The 12111-nt window shown below is 42.5% G+C and overlaps 1 protein-coding gene across 1 annotated transcript in view; it reads right to left on the reverse strand.

Annotated features, from left to right (window-relative positions):
- Window positions 1-12111, reverse strand: part of LTBP1 (latent transforming growth factor beta binding protein 1) — a 687127-nt gene that overhangs the window by 602369 nt on the left and 72647 nt on the right. The gene's annotated exons all lie outside the window — the stretch shown is intronic.

Consider the following 12111-nt stretch of genomic DNA (forward strand, 5'->3'; position numbering starts at 1 on the left):
ATAATATTATAAGAAATAGTATAGCAAATTTTTTTATAGTGAAAAAGAAACCCCCTCTTTGTCTTCTACTTGCTAAAACTAATGGACAGTGAGTATTTAGTCAGTATCCTCAGGGAACCACTATGTCTGTGGGCTGAGTTGACGGCAGCAGGAATATGCATCAAGACAAGAGAAGACCGACTTTTAGCACAGGCGAGGTCATGGGAAGGGAGCTCTGGTGGTTTGCGGTTGTTCAGATGCCATCTAGGTGAGTACAACTCATAGGGGCCCCGTGAACAACATATCCAACCCTGTCCTACCCCTTACCATCCTCACCATCTCTGATATACTCAAGCCCACTGCTGCAATCACAGCATCAACCCACTTGGTTGAGGATCTTCCTCTCCTTCACCATCACTCCACCTTCCCAACCATGATGTCCCGCTCCAAAGAATAACATCGCCTGGCAACATTCCCAAAGTATGTGCTTTGGCTTAGTGGTAAGGAATTGCACTGCTGACACTAAGGCACAGTTGTTCAAATCCACCAGCTGCTCCGTGAGAGTAAGATGAGCACTCCTGTGTGACTGACAGCCTCTGAAAACCTACTGGAAGGTCAGCTATTAGTCATTATAAACTCAAGGACACATAAAAACAACAAGGTCATGGAACCAGCCCTAGTGGCAGGATGGTTAAATGCTCAACTGCTTTAAAAAACAAAACAAAACAAACAAAAAAAAAACACGGCAGTTTAAGCCCACTGAGCGGAAGAAAGGTGCGGTATTCTCTTCTGTAAAGATCCTAGCCTAAGAAACCCTATGGGGCAGTGGCTACTTCGTACAATAAGGTCACAATCAGGTGAAATTAATTCAGTGGCACATAATCACAACAACACGCCCCATGCAAGTTTACTTACGTTTTATTAGGAAATAGTATATTGTTGTTGTTGTTTGTTGTTGTTGTTGTTGTTGTTGTTGTTGTCAGGGGGCATCAAGTATGATTGATAGTGACCCAATAAACAACAGATCTGAACACTGTTCCATCTTTACAATCTCTGATACACTCGAGTTCACTGCTGCAGTCACTGTCTCAATCCACTTGGTTGAGGGTCTTCCATCTCCTTTGCCATCCCTCCACCTTCCAAGCATGATGTCCTTCTCCAAGGAACAGATTTTCCTAGCAACATGACAAGGAGCGCTCTGGCTGCAGCTTCTCCAAATATTCTGTTTGTCCTTTTGGTGGTCCACGGCATCTTCAATTCAGGACAGGGTGCTAGCTAACATGAGAAGCTCTAATGGCTTAGTCAGTAGGGGGCAGTGCTGCTCACCTCTTGTCAGTGCAAATCCACCAGCAGCTCTGTGGGAGAAAGATGAGCAATCTCCTCCTTGTGCAATTTACAGCCTCAGAAACTGGCCTGAGGGTCAGCTATGAGTTGGTTCTGACTCTATTGTTGTTGTATCTCATATGTGTCATCGAATCACCTACAACTCATAATAACCCTAAGTACAATAGCTTTGAAGGCTTCTCTGTCCTGAGCCAGTCTCACTGATTCCAACACATCCACACCCATTGCCCCAGTTACTGAATCAATCCATCTCATCCAAGGTCTTCCTCTCCTGTGCTGTCCTTCCACCCTTTCAAGCATGATTTTCTTCTCCAATGACCAGTCCCTCCCGGCCACGTGCCCAAAGTATGTGACATGGAGCTTCAAAATCCTAGCCTCCAAGGAGAAATGTGGTTTTACCCTCTCCAAGATGGACCTATTTGTTTTCTTGGCAGTCCATGGTATGTTCAAGACTCTTGTCCAGCACCACAATTCAAAGGCATATATTCTTCTCTGTCATCCTTAGTCATTGTCCAGCTCTCTGATGCACAGCAAATAACTGCAAAGACCATGACCTAGAACAGGTGCAGCTTTGTCTCTAGACAGGCATTGTAGCTTCTTGGTACTCTAGAAAGGTCCCTGACAGCAGATTTACCTAATGCGATTCATCTTGTGATTTCCCAACTGCTGGTATCAAGAGTATTGATTGTGGAGCCAAGCAAAGTGTATCTGTTAACAACCTCAATCTCTTCTCCATCCATTACGGTGCTTCCAAGTGGCCCTACAGTGAGAATCTTTGTCTTCTTGAAATTGAGCTTTAATCCATATTGAAGACTACAGTCCTTGACCTTCTGCAGCAAGTGCTTCAGATCCACCTCCGTTTCAGCAAGCAAAGTTGTGTCATCTGCATATTATAGATTGTTGATGAGTCTTCCTCCAATCCTGATGCCACATTCTTCCTCCTAAAGCCCAGTCTACCGAACGATCTGTTCTCCATATAGATTCAAAAGGTATGGAGACAGAATGCATCCTTGATGCACTACCTTCCTGATTTTGAACCATGCAGTGTTTCCCTGCTCTGTTCTGAGGACTGCTTCCTGGTCCAAGTATAGGTTTCACATAAGCACAATCAAGTGTTCTGGGATTCACATTCTCCTCAAGGTTAGCCATAATTCATTGTAATCTACACAGTCAAATGGTTTTGCATAGTCAATGAAACACAGATAGATATTCCTCTGGTACTCTCTGCTTTCTGCCAAGATCTATATGACATTGGCAATAATGTCTCTAGTGCCACAGCCTCCTCTAAACCAAGCTTGTATTTCTGGTAATTCTCTGTCAATGTACTGTTCCAGTTGTTTCAGAATAATCTTCAGTAGGATTTTGCTTGCATGTGATGTGAGTGATATTGAGTGATAATTTTCATACTCTGTCAGGTCACCTTCTTTTGGAATGGGAATAAATATGGATCTCTTCCAGTCAGTTGGTCAGGGAGCTGTCCTCCAGATTTCTTGGTACAACCTGGCAAGCACGTCTAGCGTAGCATCTGTTTGTTGAAATACGTCAAGACGTTTTGAGGTTTTTTTAATATGATTCCTTCAGTTTCATCTTTATTGATTCAAGTATATCTATTACCACTACCCTTTGCCCCAGTCCACTTTTAATTTAACTCATAGTCATGAGTCCAGTCATAGTATTAAATTTCCCTGGAAGAATCAGTCTACAAAACCCCCACGAAAGAGAAGACAGCAGTAAATTTCACATTGCAATCAACCACGACCCCAAAACCCTGGAGACTACTGATTCCTCTAAAAGAGAAGATATTTTCCCCACACTATTATATTATGGTTCCTATTAGCTACAACAAATGACGGTAAAACATGCCTGACCAGCAGAAGGCCATGTTGTCGTTGTGTACTGTTGAGTCAGAAACTACCCACAGCTGATCCTCCAGCGGGTTTTCAGAGGCAATTCATCTCATGAGAGGAGATTATCCATCCTTCTCCAGAGGAGCAGCTGGAGGCCTCCAATTGTGTGCCTTCAGGGCTGCAATTCAGCTTCTCGCCACTAGGCCACCATAGCTCCCCACAGAAGACCACACAGGCTGACAAATATTTTAAAATTGAAATTGAGAAACTGTGGCACATTCACACTATGGAATACTATGCAGCACTCAGGAGCAATGATTTCTAAAAATACTATGTAACTTGGGAGAGGCTGGAGAGCATTATAGTGAGTAAATTAACTCAAGCGCATTAGGACAAGTACTGCTTTAGACTCATTATTGAAAAAATAGAAAGATAACTAGTAAGATGTGTACAAAAGTGCAAAGGGGGAAAGGGAGGGAAGAAGAGGGCTGAGGGTGAGGAAGGGGTAACTCACGAGGTTACAGAGTTCAGTGGGCAAAGGGAGGGGATGAAGGAATTAAGATTCAGTGGAGACTTGAAAAGGCCAGGTAAGGTGGGGATGGATCAATGGTGATTAATTTTATAAAACACAATGTATGAAAATTATCATATGAAACACAATGTGAATGGAGCAATGTATGAAATACAACATATGTAAACAAAACACAAAGCATACAAATTTAGTACGCAAACCAATACAAAAATTAAATTTAAAGAGTACAAAGTTGAGATTCTTTAAAAAATTTCATTTTAAAAAACTGAACCATCTCCTTAAGTGACCTGGGAGTCTATTACTTAACTTTGACCTCTCCAAGTGCAAGTGTTTGGAGGATGGGAAGGGCAGCAGCGGCCCAGGCCCTTCCCATATTATGCTTCTGGGACCCAAACACCAAAGCTCTGAGCTTCTGAGGTGTGGGATTCTAATTTCATAGTGCTTTCCTGGGCAAACTCTGGCGGGCTCTGCGATGCAGGGGTCCCTACTGAGCGGTGGCTATTTCTGGAATGTGACGGGAATGGAAATAGACTCCTCCCTGGGAGAACAGAAGCGGATCAGCTCTGGAAGCTGAGCCTCTGCCAGAGATCCCCTCCCCACCCGGGGCACTTTCATGTATACATTCTCGTCATGCTTTCAATTAGAAACATGTTTCCGTTCAACATCTGAGAATGATTTCCGCCTCGCCTCCCTCCCAAGGTGTACTGCAAGTGGCTACTGATCTATCTGGAAAGTCGGGCTGCAGCAGGGGGACCGGCGCAGCCAGAGTGTGCCATGCGCTGGGAGGACAATGGTCTCCCTGAATGAATGGGATCCACAAAGGACTTTAGGCTTTGTTGGTGGTGGTGGTGGTGGTGGTACTAAGCCATTTATTACATCATAAAAAGTCCTTGGTGTCCCGAATACTTGGCTATTCTTTTCTCAACTCTTCAAATGTTAAATCTAGTGAGTGAAGGGGTATTTATTGTTGTTCTGTGCCATCAACTACAACTCCTGAACAATAGCTCAGCAGCCTGTGCCAGCCTCACCAACTCCAAGGTGCTCAAGCCCATTGTGAGTCACTGTGTTCATTCACCTTTTTTGTGGATTTTTTTTAGTATATATTATTTATTCTGGTATAAACAAACAAGACAAGAAAAAAGCATTCCTACTTCCATCCACTCTGAAGACTTATTAATCTTGAATAAATAATCAAACATACTATAAAGTTATTACACTGCAATTGGTTTAAAAAATAAGTAAACTTTAAAATGTTTTCTAGTTAGTTATCAATTTCCATTGAGGCTGGCTGGCGGTAGATTTTCCAGTCACCTTAGGTGTTCATCCATCTGGTGGAGGGTCTCTCTGAAGTCCACCTTTCCCAGCATGATGTCTTTATCCAAGAGTAGAGGGTGGTGATGCTGTGTACCTTTGAGCGGAAGCTGAGTCACAGCTGACCCTCCAGTGAGTTTATAAAGGTAGTTAAGCACACAGGAGACTGTCCATCTTTCTCCAAGAAGCAGCTCACGGTCTCAAACCATGTGCCATTGGGCTAGTGGTGCATCTCCTGACCACTCGGCCACCAGAGCTCCCTGACAGTAGAGGAGAGCATAATAAACAAGAATAACTTTCAATTGCAAAGAACTCACAAATATTTTCTCCTAGAGGCAGGCAGGTGGCCATGGTCCACAGCAAGGTGCACTGTTGACCCAAAGGCCGAATGTCTTTGGTGGTTCAAATCCATCGGTGGTTTCATGGGAGAAGGACAGGCAGTCTGCTCCCGTGAAGATTTACAGCCTCAGAGACTCGAGGGAGGGTCATTATGCACTGGAACCAACCTGACAGCACTGACTGGCTGAGTGACGGAATGAAAACATGAACACTACATAATAATCAGGTGACCTCAAGCTGACCCTCACTCCTGGCAACTCCATGTGTAACAGGACAGTGTTTCACAAGGTTTTCAGCGGTGAATTTTGTGGAAGGACATTACCAGGCCTTTCTTCTTCACCATGATTTCTCAATCCATTCAACTGTGGTTGGACCTCTGGGCTGTTTACATGTTTTTGCTTAGGTCCAACCTCTCCACGAGCTTCTGGATGCTTAACTATCTCATCCCTCGGGAGTCACAGCATAATTATTCATAACAGTATAACTATATATGGCACCAATCTATATACCAATCAGTATAACTATATATGGTACCAATATATGGTATCAATCTATGGTACAATTCCTTTTTAAAGGAAAAGAAGGTAATCTAAAAGTCAATTTTTCTTCCTTCATCCCCAGGGCCAGCTGAAGCATGGAGAGCAGGAAGGCTAGGCTGAACGGATGGAGAGACATTCCCTCACTGCCAGGAAAAGCCCTTCATCTGACTGTATCCCCTGAATACCACGATGCAGAGTACAGTACTCTGTATGGTACTCCAGGGTGTGATGTCAGGAAGGTAGATCTCCAGGCCTTTCAGCTAGTAGTCCAGCCTACCCATATGTGCCACCCAGGGACTTCTTTTCTGTGGAACATTTGCAGGAAAAATAGTGGTCCTCGTGTGCCAGCAAAGATCATTGGTTCTCAATGTGTGGCCCAACATCCAGCAGCAGCAGCACCACCTAGGAACATATTAAAAATGTTTGGGAGCTCTGGTGGCCTAGGAGGGAAGGAGTTGCACTACCAACCCAAAGTCAGGCAGTTCAAATACACCCGCTGTTCTGCCAGAGAAAGAAGCACAAGCTCCTCCCATGCTTTTCACAGCCTCTGAAAACCTGACGAAAGATCAGCTCTGAGTAAGTTCTGACTCTACAGCATTTAACAACAGACAACAAACGAATCATTTGTGTTAACAACTGAGTGCTTAGTCTTGGTGTTACCAAGCCTCCTTTCTCTCACTAAAAAAGCAACCTTTGGGGTCACCCCAACCAAAATCTACACCAACCTCACCGGCTTCAAGTAGCTCCAACTCATAAAAAGTGGCTATAATCCAAAGGTCAGTAGTTCAAAGACAGCAGCTGTGCCATCAGAGAAAAATGAGACAGTCTGTTTCCAGAAAGATCCCATCCTTGAAAACCCTCTGAGGCAGTTCTATTGTCTTGAAGATTGCTATGAGGTGAGTGGGGCCATCTTAGTCTGGTTAAACCTGTGGCCTTGCTCCAGGTGATTCTGACGCAGGCTCAGGTTTGAAAGAGTCTGATGCCCAACATTTGGAAATTGACATTCTTCCACCAGCAAATGCCTGAGGAGTTACAGTTTTATAATTGTAAGTACAATGTTTTCACAGAGTAATTGCTTTTATTTTGCTGACTTCTGGGCTGTGAAACAGGTGTTGGCTTTACCTGGCCCTCTGACTTAAATGCAAAAGGGGGTATATATTCCATGTGACCAAATTATTGGGAGGCCTCTGGACCCCTTCCAGTACCCTATCCATCTGTTCCCCTCTACTCCACTGTCAATGTGAAATTGTAGGTACTTAAGAGAAAACGGTTATAAATTAGGTTTTAAAGTGTATGGAATATTATAGATATTACCATTGTTGTTGTTGTTATGTGCCATCGAGTCACTTGCAACTCATAGCGACCCTATGTACAACAGCCCTAAATTCTGCTCTATCCTGTGCCAATCGCACTGCCTCTGACACACCCATCCCAATTAACCCAGTCACTGAGTCAATCTACCTCATAGAGGGTCTTCCCCTCCTGAGCTGTCCCTCCACCTTCCCAAGCATGATGTCCCTTTCCAAGGCCCTCTTCCTCCTTACAAAATGTCCAAAGTATGTCAGACGAAGCCTCAGAATCCTTGCCTCCAAGGAGCAGCCTGGTTTAACCCTCTCTGGTTGAATCTGTTTGTTTTCTTGGTAGTCCAGGGTACATTCAATACTCTTCTCCAGCACCAAAGGCATCAATTCTCCTTTTATCCTCCTTAGTCACTGTCCAACTCTCTGATGCATAACAAGTGATTGCAACGACCATGGCCTCTATCACGTGCACCTTAGTCTCCAGAGTGACACCATTACTCTTCAGTACCCCGGAGAGGTCCCTAACAGCAGACTTTCCCATTGCAACACGTTCTTTTATTTCCTTGCTACTGGTGCCAAGAGTGTTGACCGTGGTGGAGCCAAGCAGACTAAAGTAGTTAACAATCTCAATCTCTTCACCATCCACCCTGACGCTGTCAATTGGTCCAATGGTGAGAATCTTTGTCTTCTTGACATTGAGCCTTAGTCCATACTGAAGGCTGCAGTCCTTGACCCTCTGCAGCTATATAATTATAATTATATTATATATTATTTATTTATTATATAATTATATTATATTTTTTATTTTTATATTTTATATATTTAATTATATATTTTAATTATATCATTAATATGATATATTTATTCAATAACTAATATTATATATTAATTATATACTTATAGATTATAGATTATAGTTAGTACATGAGGGGGGTAGGTCCCAAGCTTTGCTGCACATCAGGTCACCTGAAGAAATAAAATCCATCTGTGAATATTGTGCTGCTTTTAAAAAAATCACCTATTTAAGACCAATTTGGTCAACCTTTTCCCTAAAGCAAAGATGAGAAACTAAAGGCAGAGGAGGGAAGGAAGGCGAGGGATCAAAAGCTTTTTTAACAGAAATGGTACAAGAAATGAGAATGTGGACACACTGTGAAAATATAATCAATGTCACCAAGTAATATGCACAGAATTGTTAAGTGGGAGTCTAATTTACTGTATATGTTCACCAAAAACACAATAAAATCTTATTCATGGAAAAAAGTAGTCACAATAATACTGATAATACTTTTGTCATACTTTGTTCCTGAAAGATTAATTACTTGGATCAAGGATGAGATACTTAGACCTTCCTCATTAAATAGTAATTGTTGCTGTTGTTGAGTATGAAAGGACTCACAGCTGACCCTCAGCAGCATTTCAGAGGGGGAGGAGAGATCCCAGCCTTCTCCTGCAGAGCAGCATGGCTTCTTAACACTAGGCCACTAGAGCTTCCCTACTAGCTAGCAGAGGAAGAGAGCTTGGGATTATGGCTACCCTGCAAATGTACCAGCTAATTATCTGACCAGGGAGCTCTGATGGCCTGGTCCACAGAGAATTACACTGCTAACCCAAAGGTAACGTCTCTCTAGTGGTTTGAATCCACCAGTGGCTCTGAGAGCATAAGACAGTCAACCTCCTTCCATTTGATTTACAGCCTCGCAAACCCATTTGATTTACAGCCTCGCAAACCCAATAAAGGATCAGTTATGAGCCTCAAAGTATGTGAGGCAACGCATCATCATCTTCGTCTCCAAGGAGCACTCTGGCTGCACATTCTGGCAGTTCTTGGGATCTTCAGCACTCTTCTCCAAACACCACAGTTAAAAGGCACCAATTCTTCTATCATCTTTAATCACTGTTCAGCAATCAGATGCATAACAAGTGACTAAAAAGATCATGACCTGAATTAGACAAACTTTAGGCGTCAAACTGACATAACTGCCTTTCAATAATTTGGAGAGGTCTCTGACCACACACCTATCTGGCACAATAAACCCTGCCCTCTTTAACAAAAATAAAAAAATAAAAAAGATCACCTGGGAAGATTTTAAAACCTCCCAAGTCCCAGACTTAATTCTAGACCAATCAATTAGTCTTGCTAAAATGCTGCTTTTGATGATGGGCACGGGTGGGGGGGACAAACTTCTTTAAAAAAATAAATACAATTTTAATTTAATACTGTTTTACTTACAAAGTTCGTATACACTGCTTTTCACACCAGACCTTTCCCATTTCCTTTACTACCCTCCCTCTACCCATCAAATTGTGCAACCCTATGATTACCCCCTGGCCCATACTCACCCCTCTGCTCCTACCCTCACCCCCACTTTGGATCCTCAAACACATTTTACTAGTTATCATTCTATTTCTACAATAATGGTCTTATACGGTATTTGTCTTTATGTGAGGACTGAGTTCACTTGGTATAATGCTCTCCAGTCCCTCCCAAGTAGTGATTTTCAAAATAATAGCTCCTACATGCTGCATTGTATTCCATCATGTACCATAATTTCTCAATCCATTAAATTACAGTTGGACATTTAGGTTGTTTTCATGTTCCTGCAATGGCGAATAATGCTGCTATGAACACTGGTATACAAATCTCCTTTTGTGCCTCAGTTCTCATTTTCTCAGGGTGTATTCCAAGCAGTGGAATAGCTAAATCATATGATATTTCTATTTTCAGCTTTTTAAGGAAACATCAAACTGCCTTCCAGAGTGTTTGTGCCATTTTACAATCCCACCAACAATGTGTAAGAGTTCCTATCTTGCCACATCCTCTCCAACATTTATTACTTGCTGTCTTGTTAAACTTTCCCACTGCTATTGGGGTGAGATGGTATCTCATTGTGGTTTTTATTTGCATCTATCTTACTGCCAGCAATTTGGGACATTTCTCATGTGTCTGTTTGTCATCCGATTATCTTCCTCTGTGAAAAGTCTTTCCATCTCTTTTGCTCATTTTTTAATTGTGTTACAAGTCTTTTTCTTGTGGAGGCCAGTTAGAATTCTGTAAACTTCTGGTGTGAGACCCTTGTCTGAAATGGTGTTTCCAAATTTTTTTTTCAGTTAGTATGTTTTATTTTCACTCTGTTGGAAAATGTTTTTGATGAGCACGGGGATTTAATCTTTAAAAGGTCCCATTCATCAATTTTATCCTCTCCAGATTATAAATTTCTGGCTGTATTTGGCAGTCTCTTTATATCCACAGACAAGGCTAAGTTTGATCCCAGTTTGTTTCTTATGAACTTTATGATGTTGGGCTTCACTCCCAGGTCTCTGATCCACCTTGAGTTGACCATCTTTCTAGGTTCTCAACTCTGTTTCATTGGTCTATGCTGGGAGAACTTCTCAATCATAATAAAATACCCCGAGAAAATGAACTGCTAATTCAAGGGCTATGGAACATTGTCTTGGGGGATATCAAAGTCATCAGACATAACAAAGTCCACAAAGACAATGTTCTACACATCCTTCTTGGTGAGAACCAACTTGAGTCTTAAAAGTCTGCAAGTAGTCACCTAAAATAGGCTGATAGGGTTTCCAAGAGCTTTTTATTTAGGAAGTAGATGGCCCACCCTGCTTCCTAGTCTATCTTAATCAGGGAGCTCTACCAAAATCCATCCATGATGGGAAACCCTTTTGGAATTTAACACACCAATGGCAAAGATTTCAGTATCACAGCAACCCCAAGTTATCACAATGCAGCGTAGTATTCCATTCCAGGTCAATATACCACAGCTTCTCTATCCATCCATTTGTTGATGGTCACTTGGGTTGTTTCCAGCTCTTTGCTATTGCGAACAAAACTGCAATAAACATGGCTGTGCATTGCCATGATCTTTTCATCATCTGAACTCTTTCCCATTTTAATCAATCGCTTCCAGATTCCTCTGCACTGCTGCCTATCAGTGTTCACTGATTAACAAAGTTCTCTCTTTTCTCCAGCTAAATTATAAACCTGAAGATCAGTTAACTGTCTTACACAGAACTTAGATTTAAAGACATCCATACTCTGGAGGTATACTGGGCTATGTGATGAGCTGCTAACCCAAAGGTTCGTGGTTCAAAGCCACCAGCTGCTCCACTAAAAAAAGAGGGATTTTTCCTCCTGAAAAGATTTACAGCCTCTGAAGCCCAATGGAGGGCCACCGTGAGTCTGAAACACCTCACGGCAATGAGTGGGTAAAGGAAAGGTACCAAGAGACGTCTCAGTTGATCACACAACACCATCTACACCTCTGGGTTCAGTCTGCATGTTATTCATTCTCCAATCCTTCAGAGCAGATGTTTTCATCAAAAGCAATACTCAAGTATACTTTGTCAATTTGCAACATTTGCTCACTATATTCTAAAGAGAGCTGCACAGTCTCAGAAGCCTCGGATTCAATGTAATTTAGAACTCCAGAGGGTTGTGGACTCAAAAAATTCAATGCCACTGAGTTGAAAACAACTCAAAGCTGGACCCTCGCAATTAGCTTTCTGAGGATGTAAAAAGCACAGGAGGAGAATGCCCATCTTTCTCCCTCGGAGGCACTTGTGGAGTCAGATTACCGGAGAACAACAGCCTCTATGTTAACAGCGCATTCCCGACGGACTAAGCCACCAGAGCTTCCTAGAGAATGTGGCAGTTATGAGCAGACCGGGCAGGGACAAGGAGAAGGAAACATCACTAGGGACTGACAGGGGCTCTGACAGGTCCCTAAACTTCAACACAAAAGCAGGTCAAGGGAATGAGCCCAAAAAGGTCAGGTGAAGAAGGATGGACAGAAGGAAAGCTTCACCAGGAGAAGATAACATAGATGAATGGGACCTACTAAGACTCAAATCCCTATGCACATCCAAAAACTTCTCCAGTAGGGTAAAAAGGGAAGCCA

Source organism: Elephantulus edwardii, unplaced genomic scaffold, assembly GCF_000299155.1.
Source record: "Elephantulus edwardii isolate Elephantulus edwardi_28Jun2011 unplaced genomic scaffold, EleEdw1.0 scaffold00019, whole genome shotgun sequence".
NCBI lineage: Eukaryota > Metazoa > Chordata > Mammalia > Macroscelidea > Macroscelididae > Elephantulus > Elephantulus edwardii.